The sequence below is a fragment of the Salvelinus fontinalis genome, chromosome 36 (assembly GCF_029448725.1).
Source record: "Salvelinus fontinalis isolate EN_2023a chromosome 36, ASM2944872v1, whole genome shotgun sequence".
In the NCBI taxonomy this organism is placed as follows: domain Eukaryota; kingdom Metazoa; phylum Chordata; class Actinopteri; order Salmoniformes; family Salmonidae; genus Salvelinus; species Salvelinus fontinalis.
Window position 1 is genome coordinate 13,900,878 of NC_074700.1, and position 15,000 is coordinate 13,915,877.

General features: G+C 50.2%; 1 pseudogene; it reads right to left on the reverse strand.

The window, feature by feature from the left end:
* The window catches only part of LOC129835426 (dynein axonemal heavy chain 2-like), a 214,451-nt pseudogene that overhangs the window by 24,183 nt on the left and 175,268 nt on the right, over positions 1 to 15,000 (reverse strand).

Sequence of the window (15,000 nt, forward strand, 5' to 3'; positions counted from 1 at the left end):
TTTTGGCACCCTTCCCCAGATCTGTGCCTCGACACAATCCTCTATGGACGATTCCTTCGACCTCATGTCTTTGTTTTTGCTCTGACATGCATTGTCAACTGTGGGACCTTATATAGACAGGTGTGTGACTTTCCAAATCATTTCCAATCAATTGAATTTACCACAGGTGGACTCCAATCAAGTTGTTGGAACATCTTAAGGATGATGAATGGAAACAGGATGCAACTGAGCTTAACTTTGAGTCTCATAGCAAAGGATCTGAATACTTATGTAAATAAGGTATTTCTGTTTTTTATTTTTAAGAAATTTGCTAACATTTCTAAAAACCTTTTTTCACTTTGTCATTATGGGGTATTGTGTGTAGATTGATGATGATTTTTTAAATGTAATCTGTTTCAGAATAAGGCTGTAATGTAACAAAATGTGGAAAAAGGAAAGGGGTCTGAATACTTTCCGAATGCACTGTATGTGAGAGAGAGTGAGAGAGAGAAAGAGAGAATGAGAGGGAGAAAGAGAAAGAATGAGAGGGAGAGAGAGATTTCACTTGCTTTGGAAATGTAAACATATGTTTCCCATGCCAATAACGCCCTTTGAATTGAATTGAATTGAATTGAATGAGAGGGAGAGCGAAAGCGGATCCGGTCAGGTGTGTGTGGATGTGTGTGTGTGAGAGAGAGATGGAGAGTGAGGGAAAGAGAAGGAGAGAGAGGGAAAGAGATGGAGAGAAAGAGATGGAGTGAGATGGAAAAAGGGAAAGAGATGGAGAGGTGGTGACGGGAAGAGTTAGAGATTGAGAGGTTGTGACGGGAAGAGTGAGAGATGGAGAGAGAGAGATGGAGAGGTGGTGACGGGAAGAGTGAGAGATGGAGAGGTGGTGACGGGAAGAGTGAGAGATGTAGAGGTGGTGACAGGAAGAGTGAGAGATGGAGAGGTGGTGACGGGAAGAGTGAGAGATGGAGAGGTGGTGACGGGAAGAGCGAGAGATGGAGAGGTGGTGACGGGAAGAGCGAGAGATGGAGAGGTGGTGACGGGAAGAGCGAGAGATGGAGAGGTGGTGACAGGAAGAGCGAGAGATGGAGAGGTGGTGACGGGAAGAGCGAGAGATGGAGAGGTGGTGACAGGAAGAGTGAGAGATGGAGAGGTGGTGACGGGAAGAGTGAGAGATGTAGAGGTGGTGACAGGAAGAGTGAGAGATGGGGAGGTGGTGACGAGAAGAGTGAGAGATGGAGGGAGTGAGAGATGGAGAGGTGGTGACGGGAAGAGTGAGAGATGGAGAGTGAGAGATGGAGAGGTGGTGACAGGAAGAGCGAGAGATGGAGAGATGGTGATGGGAAGAGCGAGAGATGGAGAGGTGGTGACGGGAAGAGCGAGAGATGGAGAGGTGGTGAGGGGGTGATGGGAAGAGTGAGAGATGGAGAGTGAATGATGGAGAGGTGGTGACAGGAAGAGTGAGAGATGGAGAGGTGGTGACGGGAAGAGTGACAGATGGAGAGGTGGTGACGGGAAGAGTGAGAGATGGAGAGGTGGTGACGGGAAGAGTGAGAGATGGAGAGGTGGTGACGGGAAGAGCGAGAGATGGAGAGGTGGTGACAGGAAGAGCGAGAGATGGAGAGGTGGTGACGGGAAGAGTGAGAGATGGAGAGGTGGTGACGGGAAGAGTGACAGATGGAGAGGTGGTGACGGGAAGAGTGAGAGATGGAGAGGTGGTGACGGGAAGAGTGAGAGATGGAGAGGTGGTGACGGGAAGAGTGAGAGATGGAGAGGTGGTGACAGGAAGAGCGAGAGATGGAGAGGTGGTGACGGGAAGAGCGAGAGATGGAGAGGTGGTGACGGGAAGAGCGAGAGATGGAGAGGTGGTGACGGGAAGAGCGGTGTCAGCCAGAAAAAGAGAGGCATATGAAAAGAGGTATACATTAGTGAATAAGGGACAGCAGAAGACTGAGTGGATCAGAGTGGGGTTGATGGAGTGAACGATAGATGGATCAACAGACAGAGAGAGAGTTGATGGCTACTCTCCAACTTTTTCTCTCCCTCCCTGCCTCTCTAACTCCCTCTCTCTCTCATAGTTATTCAGGGGATGTTAATGATGATGATGATGGTGGTGGTGATGATGATGACGATGCTGTTATAAGTACTTTCATCACCCAGCCAGGTTCTTGTAATGTAATGACTGTTCAGGGGTGTGTGTGTGTTTGTGCGTGCGCGCCCGCCCGCGTCAGAGCTAGGTGGGTGGTGAGGCGAGAGGCCCGAGGTACGTGACTCAGCTAATTGCGGTGCCTTGTGAGTGAGAGCCGTGTACTCTGAAATTGTAGGGACCTGAGCTGAGATGGAGGCTATTCAACCTGGTCTAATACATACACACACACACACACACACACACACACACACACACACACACACACACACACACACACACACACACACACACACACACACACACACACACACACACACACACACACACACACACACACACACACACACCTGCACTCACCTTAATCATACTTTATTACCCCCTACTCCCGCTGTGGTGGCTGGTCCAAAGTATTTTTAGCTGTAGATTATGGCTTTCCAATATCTAAGCTTCACATGAATAGTTGGACGTCGAATCAAATTTACTTCTGTATGCCCATGTTGCCACACATAATGAATACAAATATTACAATAATATATGCCATTTAACACATGCTTTTATCCAAAGTGACTTACAGTCGCGCTTCCATACATTTTCATACAGGTGGTCCCAGGAATCAAACCCACTATCCTGGTGTTGAAGTGCCATGCTCTGCCAACTGAGGTACAGAGGACCTGGAGCCATGCTCTGCCAACTGAGGTACAGAGGACCTGGGGCCATGCTCTACCAACTGAGGTACAGAGGACCTGGAGCCATGCTCTACCAACTGAGGTACAGAGGACCTGGAGCCATGCTCTGCCAACTGAGGTACAGAGGACCTGGAGCCATGCTCTACCAACTGAGCTACAGAGGACCTGGAGCCATGCTCTACCAACTGAGGTACAGAGGACCTGGGGCCATGCTCTACCAACTGAGGTACAGAGGACCTGGAGCCATGCTCTACCAACTGAGGTACAGAGGACCTGGGGCCATGCTCTACCAACTGAGGTACAGAGGACCTGGAGCCATGCTCTACCAACTGAGCTACAGAGGACCTGGAGCCATGCTCTGCCAACTGAGCTACAGAGGACCTGGAGCCATGCTCTGCCAACTGAACTACAGAGGACCTGGAGCCATGCTCTATCAATTGAACTACAGAGGACCTGGAGCCATGCTCTACCAACTGAGCTACAGAGGACAACATACTCTGTAGAATAGTCTTCATCATGGACAGTGTTCTTGTTGGCATTAAGAGTGTAAGTGTAACGGATGTGAAATGGCTAGCTAGTTAGCGGGTACGCGCTAATAGCGTTTCAATCGGTTACGTCACTTGTTCTGAGACTTGAAGTAGGGTTTCGGCTTTTGTGGAGCGATGGGTCATGATGCTTCGTGGGCGACCGTTGTTGATGTGTGCAGAGGGTCCCTGGTTCGCGCCCGTGTCGGGGCGAGGGGACGGTTTAAAGTTATACTGTTACATTGGTGCCGTGACCCGGATCACTGGTTGCTGTGGAAAAGGAGGAGGTCAAAAGGGGGGTGAGTGTAACGGATGTGAAATGGCTAGCTAGTTAGCAGGTACGCGCTAATAGCGTTTCAATCGGTTACGTCACTTGCTCTGAGACTTGAAGTAGGGTTTCCCTTTGCTCTGCAAAGGCCGCGGCTTTTGTGGAGCGATGGGTAACGATGCTTCGTGGGCGACCGTTGTTGATGTGTGCAGAGGGTCCCTGGTTCGCGCCCGGGTCGGGGCGAGGGGACGCCCTAAAGTTATACTGTTACATAACAGATAACTAGATCTGTGGTTGTGAGACATTAAGAGTGTAACAGATAACTAGATCTGTGGTTGTGAGACTGGTCAAAGGGAGCTGAAATGACTATGGCTTGCAGGTTAGTGGGACCTTGCCAAGAGGTTGTTGTAAGGTTCCAGGTAGGTTATTTAGAGGTTATCTGTCCTGTCTCACCTGTGAGGACATGTTGACGGTGAGGACCGCCCTCTTGGAGGAGTCCAGGCCTTCCCACTGGACCTGTCATCAACACCCGGTACTGACCCGTCACCAGCACCCGCAGCAGGAAGTTATAAGCAACCGTGTCCACCCAGGGAACCATGAGCTTATAAAGCAGAGCACTGGGGGAGGGAGGGAGAGAGTGGGATGGAAAGAGGAGGGAGAGGGATGCAGGGGGAGGGAGGGAGAAAGGGGGGAGGGATAGGAGGCAAAGACATGAATGGGGGAGAAAATATGTATATGTGACAGCAGTAAATAAAGAACAGAAGAAAAATGGCATTTCCAATTGAAGATATCACTTTACTATATCACACAAAACCAGTCAGACCAGGACTCACAAACACACCCTCCTATTCCAGTGAGATAGTATAGAGTCGAGAGCCATGGCAGTGTGTGTGTGGTGGTGCAGTGAGTCAGTGTGTGCAAATCAGACTGCAGGCGCTTGGCACGGTCTCAGGCCACAGAGAGCTCTCAGGTACACACACACACACACACACACACACACACACACACACACACACACACACACACACACACGCACACACACACACACACACACACACACACACACACACACACACACACACACACACACACACACACACACACACACACACACACACACCCCCCACACACACACACACACACACACACACACACACACACACACACACACACACACACACACACACACACACACACACACACACACACACACACACACACACACACACACACACACACACACACACACACACACACACATCCACAAACAGGGACTGAGTAGCGCCAGCCCTTGAGCAGCTTGTCCTCAAAGGAGGCCCAGGTCTTGTTCTTAGTGTCTACATAGTACTCATAGATGGTGTCCTGGAAGGGACAACTACAAGAGAAAAGGTCAGTGACACAGTTCAGCATCTTTGCATAAATACAGTAATATATGGTAATATAATCCCATAAATGAAGGAAATTAATACCGTAATGAAGTGTACAAAAATACCTATTAGTTTGTAAGCTCAGTATTAATAGAGACTGTCTTTCAAATGTGTTTGAGAGTTCAATATTTGTGCATAAATACTGAATAAACAATAACCCTATAACACTGTGTGTTTATACGTGTACTGTATACGCATGTGTGTGTGTGTGTGTGTGTGTGTGTGTGTGTGTGTGTGTGTGTGTGTGTGTGTGTGTGTGTGTGTGTGTGTGTGTGTGTGTATGTGTGTGTGTGTGTGTGTGTGTGTGTGTGTGTGCATGCACACTCATACATATGTGCATCTCTGTACCCCACCTTGTTGATCTTCTTACGACCATCCTCAATGACTGAGGCACAGATGGACCAGATGACACTGAAGATGAAGCACAACTCAACCATACGACCGTAGTGGTCAGAGTCCGGTTCACCTGGAGGGAGGGAGAGAGAGAGAGAAAGAGAAGTGTAGACAGAGAGAGAGAGAGGGAGAGAAAATAAGTCATGCTACCATCATCAGAAAGAGTAAGTGTCACATGAAGAGGGAGAGAGCAATTGGCAGTATCAAATGTTTAGTTAGTGTTGCCATACTGTCTCTATTGGTTGCCAAGAGGCAGTAGGGGAAGGAGACTCCACTGAGTTCGGCGATGGGCAGCAGCTCCTTACAGCTGCTCCTCTTGAACGCTACGGTCTACTCTCAACGCTACGGTCTACTCTCAACGCTACGGTCTACTCTCAACGCTACTGTCTACATCCTCTTCAGGTTGTCCACCTCAACCTACAGGGATGGGAAGGGGGAAGAGGGGGTGGAGGGTAGTGGAGACTGGGGAGGGAGGGAGAGAAAGAGAGGGTAGAGAACGAGAGAGAGGAGGGGAGACAGACAGAACCAGGAAGGGAGAGAGAGGGAGAAAAAGAGAGGGAGGAGGAATACAGAGAGAGGGAGGAGGAAGACAGAGAGAGGGAGAAAAAGAGAGGGAGGAGAAAGACAGAGAGAGGGAGAAAAAGAGAGGGAGGAGGAAGACAGAGAGAGGGAGGAGGAAGACAGAGAGAGGGAGAAAAAGAGAGGGAGGAGGAAGACAGAGAGGGAGGAGGAAGACAGAGATAGGGAGAAAAAGAGAGGGAGGAGGAAGACAGAGAGAGGGAGGAGGAAGACAGAGAGAGGGAGAAAAAGAGAGGGAGGAGGAAGACAGAGAGAAGGAGAAAAAGAGAGGGAGGAGGAAGACAGAGAGGGAGGAGGAAGACAGAGAGAGGGAGAAAAAGAGAGGGAGGAGGAAGACAGAGAGATGGAGAAAAAGAGAGGGAGAAGGAAGACAGAGAGAGGGAGGAGGAAGACAGAGAGAGGGAGAAAAAGAGAGGGAGGAGGAAGACAGAGAGAGGGAGAAAAAGAGAGGGAGGAGGAAGACAGAGAGAGGGAGAAAAAGAGAGGGAGGAGGAAGACAGAGAGAGGGAGGAGGAAGACAGAGAGAGGGAGAAAAAGAGAGGGAGGAGGAAGACAGAGAGAGGGAGGAGGAAGACAGAGAGAGGGAGAAAAAGGAGGGAGGAGGAAGACAGAGAGAGGGAGGAGGAAGACAGAGAGAGGGAGAAAAAGAGAGGGAGGAGGAAGACAGAGAGAGGGAGGAGGAAGACAGAGAGAGGGAGAAAAAGAGAGGGAGGAGGAAGACAGAGAGAGGGAGGAGGAAGACAGAGAGAGGGAGAAAAAGAGAGGGAGGAGGAAGACAGAGAGAGGGAGGAGGAAGACAGAGAGAGGGAGAAAAAGGAGGGAGGAGGAAGACAGAGAGAGGGAGGAGGAAGACAGAGAGAGGGAGAAAAAGAGAGGGAGGAGGAAGACAGAGAGAGGGAGGAGGAAGACAGAGAGAGGGAGAAAAAGAGAGGGAGGAGGAAGACAGAGAGAGGGAGGAGGAAGACAGAGAGAGGGAGAAAAAGAGAGGGAGGAGGAAGACAGAGAGAGGGAGAAAAAGAGAGGGAGGAGGAAGACAGAGAGAGGGAGGAAGAAGACAGAAAGAGGGAGAAAAAGAGAGGGAGGAGGAAGACAGAGAGAGGGAGAAAAAGAGAGGGAGGAGGAAGACAGAGAGAGGGAGAAAAAGAGAGGGAGGAGGAAGACAGAGAGAGGGAGGAGGAAGACAGAGAGAGGGAGAAAAAGAGAGGGAGGAGGAAGACAGAGAGAGGGAGGAGGAAGACAGAGAGAGGGAGAAAAAGAGAGGGAGGAGGAAGACAGAGAGAGGGAGAAAAAGAGAGGGAGGAGGAAGACAGAGAGAGGGAGGAGGAAGACAGAAAGAGGGAGAAAAAGAGAGGGAGGAGGAAGACAGAGAGAGGGAGAAAAAGAGAGGGAGGAGGAAGACAGAGAGAGGGAGAAAAAGAGAGGGAGGAGGAAGACAGAGAGAGGGAGGAGGAAGACAGAGAGAGGGAGAAAAAGAGAGGGAGGAAGAAGACAGAGAGAGGGAGGAGGAAGACAGAGAGAGGAAGAAAAAGAGAGGGAGGAGGAAGACAGAGAAAGGGAGGAGGAAGACAGAGAGAGGGAGAAAAAGAGAGGGAGGAGGAAGACAGAGAGAGGGAGAAAAAGAGAGGGAGGAGGAAGACAGAGAGAGGGAAGAGGAAGACAGAGAGAGGGAGAAAAAGAGAGGGAGGAGGAAGACAGAGAGAGGGGGAAAAAGAGAGGGAGGAGGAAGACAGAGAGAGGGAGGAGGAAGACAGAGAGAGGGAGAAAAAGAGAAGGAGGAGGAAGACAAAGAGAGGGAGGAGGAAGACAGAGAGAGGGAGAAAAAGAGGGGGAGGAGGAAGACAGAGAGAGGGAGGAGGAAGACAGAGAGAGGAAGAAAAAGAGAGGGAGGAGGAAGACAGAGAGAGGGAGGTGGAAGACAGAGAGAGGGAGAAAAAGAGAGGGAGGAGGAAGACAGAGAGAGGGAGAAAAAGAGAGGGAGGAGGAAGACAGAGAGAGGGAGAAAAAGAGAGGGAGGAGGAAGACAGAGAGAGGGAGAAAAACAGAGGGAGGAGGAAGACAGAGAGAGGGAGAAAAAGAGAGGGAGGAGGAAGACAGAGAGAGGGAGGAGGAAGACAGAGAGAGGGAGAAAAAAGAGAGAGAGGAGGAAGACAGAGAGAGGGAGGAGGAAGACAGAGAGAGGGAGAAAAAGAGAGGGTAGGAGGAAGACAGAGAGAGGGAGGAGGAAGACAGAGAGAGGGAGAAAAAGAGAGGGAGGAGGAAGACAGAGAGAGGGAGGAGGAAGACAGAGAGAGGGAGAAAAAGAGAGCGAGGAGGAAGACAGAGAGAGGGAGAAAAAGAGAGGGAGGAGGAAGACAGAGAGAGGGAGAAAAAGAGAGGGAGGAGGAAGACAGAGAGAGGGAGGAGGAAGACAGAGAGAGGGAGAAAAAGAGAGGGAGGAGGAAGACAGAGAGAGGGAGGAGGAAGACAGAGAGAGGGAGAAAAAGAGAGGGAGGAGGAAGACAGAGAGAGGGAGGAGGAAGACAGAGAGAGGGAGAAAAAGAGAGGGAGGAGGAAGACAGAGAGAGGGAGAAAAAGAGAGGGAGGAGGAAGACAGAGAGAGGGAGGAGGAAGACAGAGAGAGGGAGAAAAAGAGAGGGAGGAGGAAGACAGAGAGAGGGAGGAGGAAGACAGAGAGAGGGAGAAAAAGAGAGGAAGGAGGAAGACAGAGAGAGGGAGGAGGAAGACAGAGAGAGGGAGAAAAAGAGAGGGAGGAGGAAGACAGAGAGAGGGAGAAAAAGAGAGGGAGGAGGAAGACAGAGAGAGGGAGAAAAAGAGAGGGAGGAGGAAGACAGAGAGAGGGAGGAGGAAGACAGAGAGAGGGAGAAAAAGAGAGGGAGGAGGAAGACAGAGAGAGGGAGGAGGAAGACAGAGAGAGGGAGAAAAAGAGAGGGAGGAGGAAGACAGAGAGAGGGAGGAGGAAGACAGAGAGAGGGAGAAAAAGAGAGGGAGGAGGAAGACAGAGAGAGGGAGAAAAAGAGAGGGAGGAGGAAGACAGAGAGAGGGAGAAAAAGAGAGGGAGGAGGAAGACAGAGAGAGGGAGGAGGAAGACAGAGAGAGGGAGAAAAAGAGAGGGAGGAGGAAGACAGAGAGAGGGAGGAGGAAGACAGAGAGAGGGAGAAAAAGGAGGGAGGAGGAAGACAGAGAGAGGGAGGAGGAAGACAGAGAGAGGGAGAAAAAGAGAGGGAGGAGGAAGACAGAGAGAGGGAGGAGGAAGACAGAGAGAGGGAGAAAAAGAGAGGGAGGAGGAAGACAGAGAGAGGGAGGAGGAAGACAGAGAGAGGGAGAAAAAGAGAGGGAGGAGGAAGACAGAGAGAGGGAGGAGGAAGACAGAGAGAGGGAGAAAAAGGAGGGAGGAGGAAGACAGAGAGAGGGAGGAGGAAGACAGAGAGAGGGAGAAAAAGAGAGGGAGGAGGAAGACAGAGAGAGGGAGGAGGAAGACAGAGAGAGGGAGAAAAAGAGAGGGAGGAGGAAGACAGAGAGAGGGAGGAGGAAGACAGAGAGAGGGAGAAAAAGAGAGGGAGGAGGAAGACAGAGAGAGGGAGAAAAAGAGAGGGAGGAGGAAGACAGAGAGAGGGAGGAAGAAGACAGAAAGAGGGAGAAAAAGAGAGGGAGGAGGAAGACAGAGAGAGGGAGAAAAAGAGAGGGAGGAGGAAGACAGAGAGAGGGAGAAAAAGAGAGGGAGGAGGAAGACAGAGAGAGGGAGGAGGAAGACAGAGAGAGGGAGAAAAAGAGAGGGAGGAGGAAGACAGAGAGAGGGAGGAGGAAGACAGAGAGAGGGAGAAAAAGAGAGGGAGGATGAAGACAGAGAGAGGGAGGAGGAAGACAGAGAGAGGGAGAAAAAGAGAGGGAGGAGGAAGACAGAGAGAGGGAGGAGGAAGACAGAGAGAGGGAGAAAAAGAGAGGGAGGAGGAAGACAGAGAGAGGGAGGAGGAAGACAGAGAGAGGGAGAAAAAGAGAGGGAGGAGGAAGACAGAGAGAGGGAGAAAAAGAGAGGGAGGAGGAAGACAGAGAGAGGGAGGAGGAAGACAGAAAGAGGGAGAAAAAGAGAGGGAGGAGGAAGACAGAGAGAGGGAGAAAAAGAGAGGGAGGAGGAAGACAGAGAGAGGGAGAAAAAGAGAGGGAGGAGGAAGACAGAGAGAGGGAGGAGGAAGACAGAGAGAGGGAGAAAAAGAGAGGGAGGAAGAAGACAGAGAGAGGGAGGAGGAAGACAGAGAGAGGAAGAAAAAGAGAGGGAGGAGGAAGACAGAGAAAGGGAGGAGGAAGACAGAGAGAGGGAGAAAAAGAGAGGGAGGAGGAAGACAGAGAGAGGGAGAAAAAGAGAGGGAGGAGGAAGACAGAGAGAGGGAAGAGGAAGACAGAGAGAGGGAGAAAAAGAGAGGGAGGAGGAAGACAGAGAGAGGGGGAAAAAGAGAGGGAGGAGGAAGACAGAGAGAGGGAGGAGGAAGACAGAGAGAGGGAGAAAAAGAGAAAGAGGAGGAAGACAGAGAGAGGGAGGAGGAAGACAGAGAGAGGGAGAAAAAGAGGGGGAGGAGGAAGACAGAGAGAGGGAGGAGGAAGACAGAGAGAGGGAGGAGGAAGACAGAGAGAGGGAGAAAAAGAGAGGGAGGAGGAAGACAGAGAGAGGGAGGAGGAAGACAGAGAGAGGGAGAAAAAGAGAGGGAGGAGGAAGACAGAGAGAGGGAGGAGGAAGACAGAGAGAGGGAGAAAAAGAGAGGGAGGAGGAAGACAGAGAGAGGGAGGAGGAAGACAGAGAGAGGGAGAAAAAGGAGGGAGGAGGAAGACAGAGAGAGGGAGGAGGAAGACAGAGAGAGGGAGAAAAAGAGAGGGAGGAGGAAGACAGAGAGAGGGAGGAGGAAGACAGAGAGAGGGAGAAAAAGAGAGGGAGGAGGAAGACAGAGAGAGGGAGGAGGAAGACAGAGAGAGGGAGAAAAAGAGAGGGAGGAGGAAGACAGAGAGAGGGAGAAAAAGAGAGGGAGGAGGAAGACAGAGAGAGGGAGGAAGAAGACAGAAAGAGGGAGAAAAAGAGAGGGAGGAGGAAGACAGAGAGAGGGAGAAAAAGAGAGGGAGGAGGAAGACAGAGAGAGGGAGAAAAAGAGAGGGAGGAGGAAGACAGAGAGAGGGAGGAGGAAGACAGAGAGAGGGAGAAAAAGAGAGGGAGGAGGAAGACAGAGAGAGGGAGGAGGAAGACAGAGAGAGGGAGAAAAAGAGAGGGAGGATGAAGACAGAGAGAGGGAGGAGGAAGACAGAGAGAGGGAGAAAAAGAGAGGGAGGAGGAAGACAGAGAGAGGGAGGAGGAAGACAGAGAGAGGGAGAAAAAGAGAGGGAGGAGGAAGACAGAGAGAGGGAGGAGGAAGACAGAGAGAGGGAGAAAAAGAGAGGGAGGAGGAAGACAGAGAGAGGGAGAAAAAGAGAGGGAGGAGGAAGACAGAGAGAGGGAGGAGGAAGACAGAAAGAGGGAGAAAAAGGGAGGGAGGAGGAAGACAGAGAGAGGGAGAAAAAGAGAGGGAGGAGGAAGACAGAGAGAGGGAGAAAAAGAGAGGGAGGAGGAAGACAGAGAGAGGGAGGAGGAAGACAGAGAGAGGGAGAAAAAGAGAGGGAGGAAGAAGACAGAGAGAGGGAGGAGGAAGACAGAGAGAGGAAGAAAAAGAGAGGGAGGAGGAAGACAGAGAAAGGGAGGAGGAAGACAGAGAGAGGGAGAAAAAGAGAGGGAGGAGGAAGACAGAGAGAGGGAGAAAAAGAGAGGGAGGAGGAAGACAGAGAGAGGGAAGAGGAAGACAGAGAGAGGGAGAAAAAGAGAGGGAGGAGGAAGACAGAGAGAGGGGGAAAAAGAGAGGGAGGAGGAAGACAGAGAGAGGGAGGAGGAAGACAGAGAGAGGGAGAAAAAGAGAAGGAGGAGGAAGACAGAGAGAGGGAGGAGGAAGACAGAGAGAGGGAGAAAAAGAGGGGGAGGAGGAAGACAGAGAGAGGGAGGAGGAAGACAGAGAGAGGAAGAAAAAGAGAGGGAGGAGGAAGACAGAGAGAGGGAGGTGGAAGACAGAGAGAGGGAGAAAAAGAGAGGGAGGAGGAAGACAGAGAGAGGGAGAAAAAGAGAGGGAGGAGGAAGACAGAGAGAGGGAGAAAAAGAGAGGGAGGAGGAAGACAGAGAGAGGGAGAAAAAGAGAGGGAGGAGGAAGACAGAGAGAGGGAGAAAAAGAGAGGGAGGAGGAAGACAGAGAGAGGGAGGAGGAAGACAGAGAGAGGGAGAAAAAGAGAGAGAGGAGGAAGACAGAGAGAGGGAGGAGGAAGACAGAGAGAGGGAGAAAAAGAGAGGGTAGGAGGAAGACAGAGAGAGGGAGGAGGAAGACAGAGAGAGGGAGAAAAAGAGAGGGAGGAGGAAGACAGAGAGAGGGAGGAGGAAGACAGAGAGAGGGAGAAAAAGAGAGGGAGGAGGAAGACAGAGAGAGGGAGAAAAAGAGAGGGAGGAGGAAGACAGAGAGAGGGAGAAAAAGAGAGGGAGGAGGAAGACAGAGAGAGGGAGGAGGAAGACAGAGAGAGGGAGAAAAAGAGAGGGAGGAGGAAGACAGAGAGAGGGAGGAGGAAGACAGAGAGAGGGAGAAAAAGAGAGGGAGGAGGAAGACAGAGAGAGGGAGGAGGAAGACAGAGAGAGGGAGAAAAAGAGAGGGAGGAGGAAGACAGAGAGAGGGAGAAAAAGAGAGGGAGGAGGAAGACAGAGAGAGGGAGGAGGAAGACAGAGAGAGGGAGAAAAAGAGAGGGAGGAGGAAGACAGAGAGAGGGAGGAGGAAGACAGAGAGAGGGAGAAAAAGAGAGGAAGGAGGAAGACAGAGAGAGGGAGGAGGAAGACAGAGAGAGGGAGAAAAATAGAGGGAGGAGGAAGACAGAGAGAGGGAGGAGGAAGACAGAGAGAGGGAGAAAAAGAGAGGGAGGAGGAAGACAGAGAGAGGGAGGAGGAAGACAGAGAGAGGGAGAAAAAGAGAGGGAGGAGGAAGACAGAGAGAGGGAGGAGGAAGACAGAGAGAGGGAGAAAAAGAGAGGGAGGAGGAAGACAGAGAGAGGGAGAAAAAGAGAGGGAGGAGGAAGACAGAGAGAGGGAGGAGGAAGACAGAGAGAGGGAGAAAAAGAGAGGGAGGAGGAAGACAGAGAGAGGGAGAAAAAGAGAGGGAGGAGGAAGACAGAGAGAGGGAGAAAAAGAGAGGGAGGAGGAAGACAGAGAGAGGGAGGAGGAAGACAGAGAGAGGGAGAAAAAGAGAGGGAGGAGGAAGACAGAGAGAGGGAGGAGGAAGACAGAGAGAGGGAGAAAAAGAGAGGGAGGAGGAAGACAGAGAGAGGGAGGAGGAAGACAGAGAGAGGGAGAAAAAGAGAGGGAGGAGGAAGACAGAGAGAGGGAGGAGGAAGACAGAGAGAGGGAGAAAAAGAGAGGGAGGAGGAAGACAGAGAGAGGGAAAAAAAGAGAGGGAGGAGGAAGACAGAGAGAGGGAGAAAAAGAGAGGGAGGAGGAAGACAGAGAGAGGGAGAAAAAGAGAGGGAGGAGGAAGACAGAGAGAGGGACGAGGAAGACAGAGATAGGGAGAAAAAGCGAGGGAGGAGGAAGACAGAGAGAGCGAGAAAAAGAGAGGGAGGATGAAGACAGAGAGAGGGAGAAAAAGAGAGGGAGGATGAAGACAGAGAGAGGGAGAAAAAGTGAGGGAAAGTGAGGGAGGAGGAAGACAGAGAAAGGGAGGAGGAAGACAGAGAGAATGGAGAGAAAAAGGAAAAGTGAAAGGTTAATAATCAGAGCACACCTACAGTACGTTAACCTGTGATGTGATGCAGCCATCTTGCTGCCATGCTATCCCTAGTTACCTTCTGTCGTTTGAAAAGGTTCTGAGGACGTCGATATATGCCTTCTTGGCGCTCACAAAAAATACCTCCCAAAAACATGGCACAGTACTGGGCGCCAACTCATGAGGCTCAAAGCCAGAGCACGCTGCTTAGACCACTATGCCAGTTCCTAATGCTCTAGCAAGCAGGGAGAGTACTTTGATGATGCTTGATGGAAACAGTGCATTGTTTTTGTTAAGCCTTCCCCCATCCATTCCTCTGACCTTAACCCCTCGGAATGAATACCTAAACTTAACCATTTGACACACACAAACAGGCACACACACGTACACACACTGCTGTCCCAGTAGAACACACACCCTCAAGCATGTACACACATGTACCATACACACAAACACACAAACACAAAGGGGAAGGTGTTTGTTAATTTACCCCATTTGTGTGTATCTTCTTTCATCCCATCAGTCCACCATTATTTCATCAGTCCACCATTATTTCATCAGTCCACCATTATTTAATCAGCACACCATTATTTCATCAGTCCACCATTATTTCATCAGCCCACCATTATTTCATCAGCCCACTATTATTTCATCAGTCCACCATTATTTCATCAGTCCACCATTATTTCATCAGTCCACCATTATTTCATCAGTCCACCATTATTTCATCAGTCCACCATTATTTAATCAGTCCACTATTATTTCATCAGTCCACCATTATTTCATCAGTCCACCATTATTTCATCAGTCCACCATTATTTAATTATTTCATCAGTCCACCATTATTTCATCAGTCCACCATTATTTAATTATTTCATCAGTCCACTATTATTTCATCAGTCCACTATTATTTCATCAGTCCACTATTATTTCATCAGTCCACCATTATTTCATCAGTCCACTATTATTTCATCAGTCCACCATTATTTTATCGGTCCACCATTATTTCATCAGTCCACAATTATTTCATCAGTCCACCATTATTTCATCAGTCCACTACTATTTTATGAGTCCCCCATTATTTCATCAGTCCACCATTATTTCATCAGTCCACTACCATTTTATGAGTCCACCATTATTTCATCAGTCCACTACCATTTTATGAGTCCACCATTATTTCATCAGTC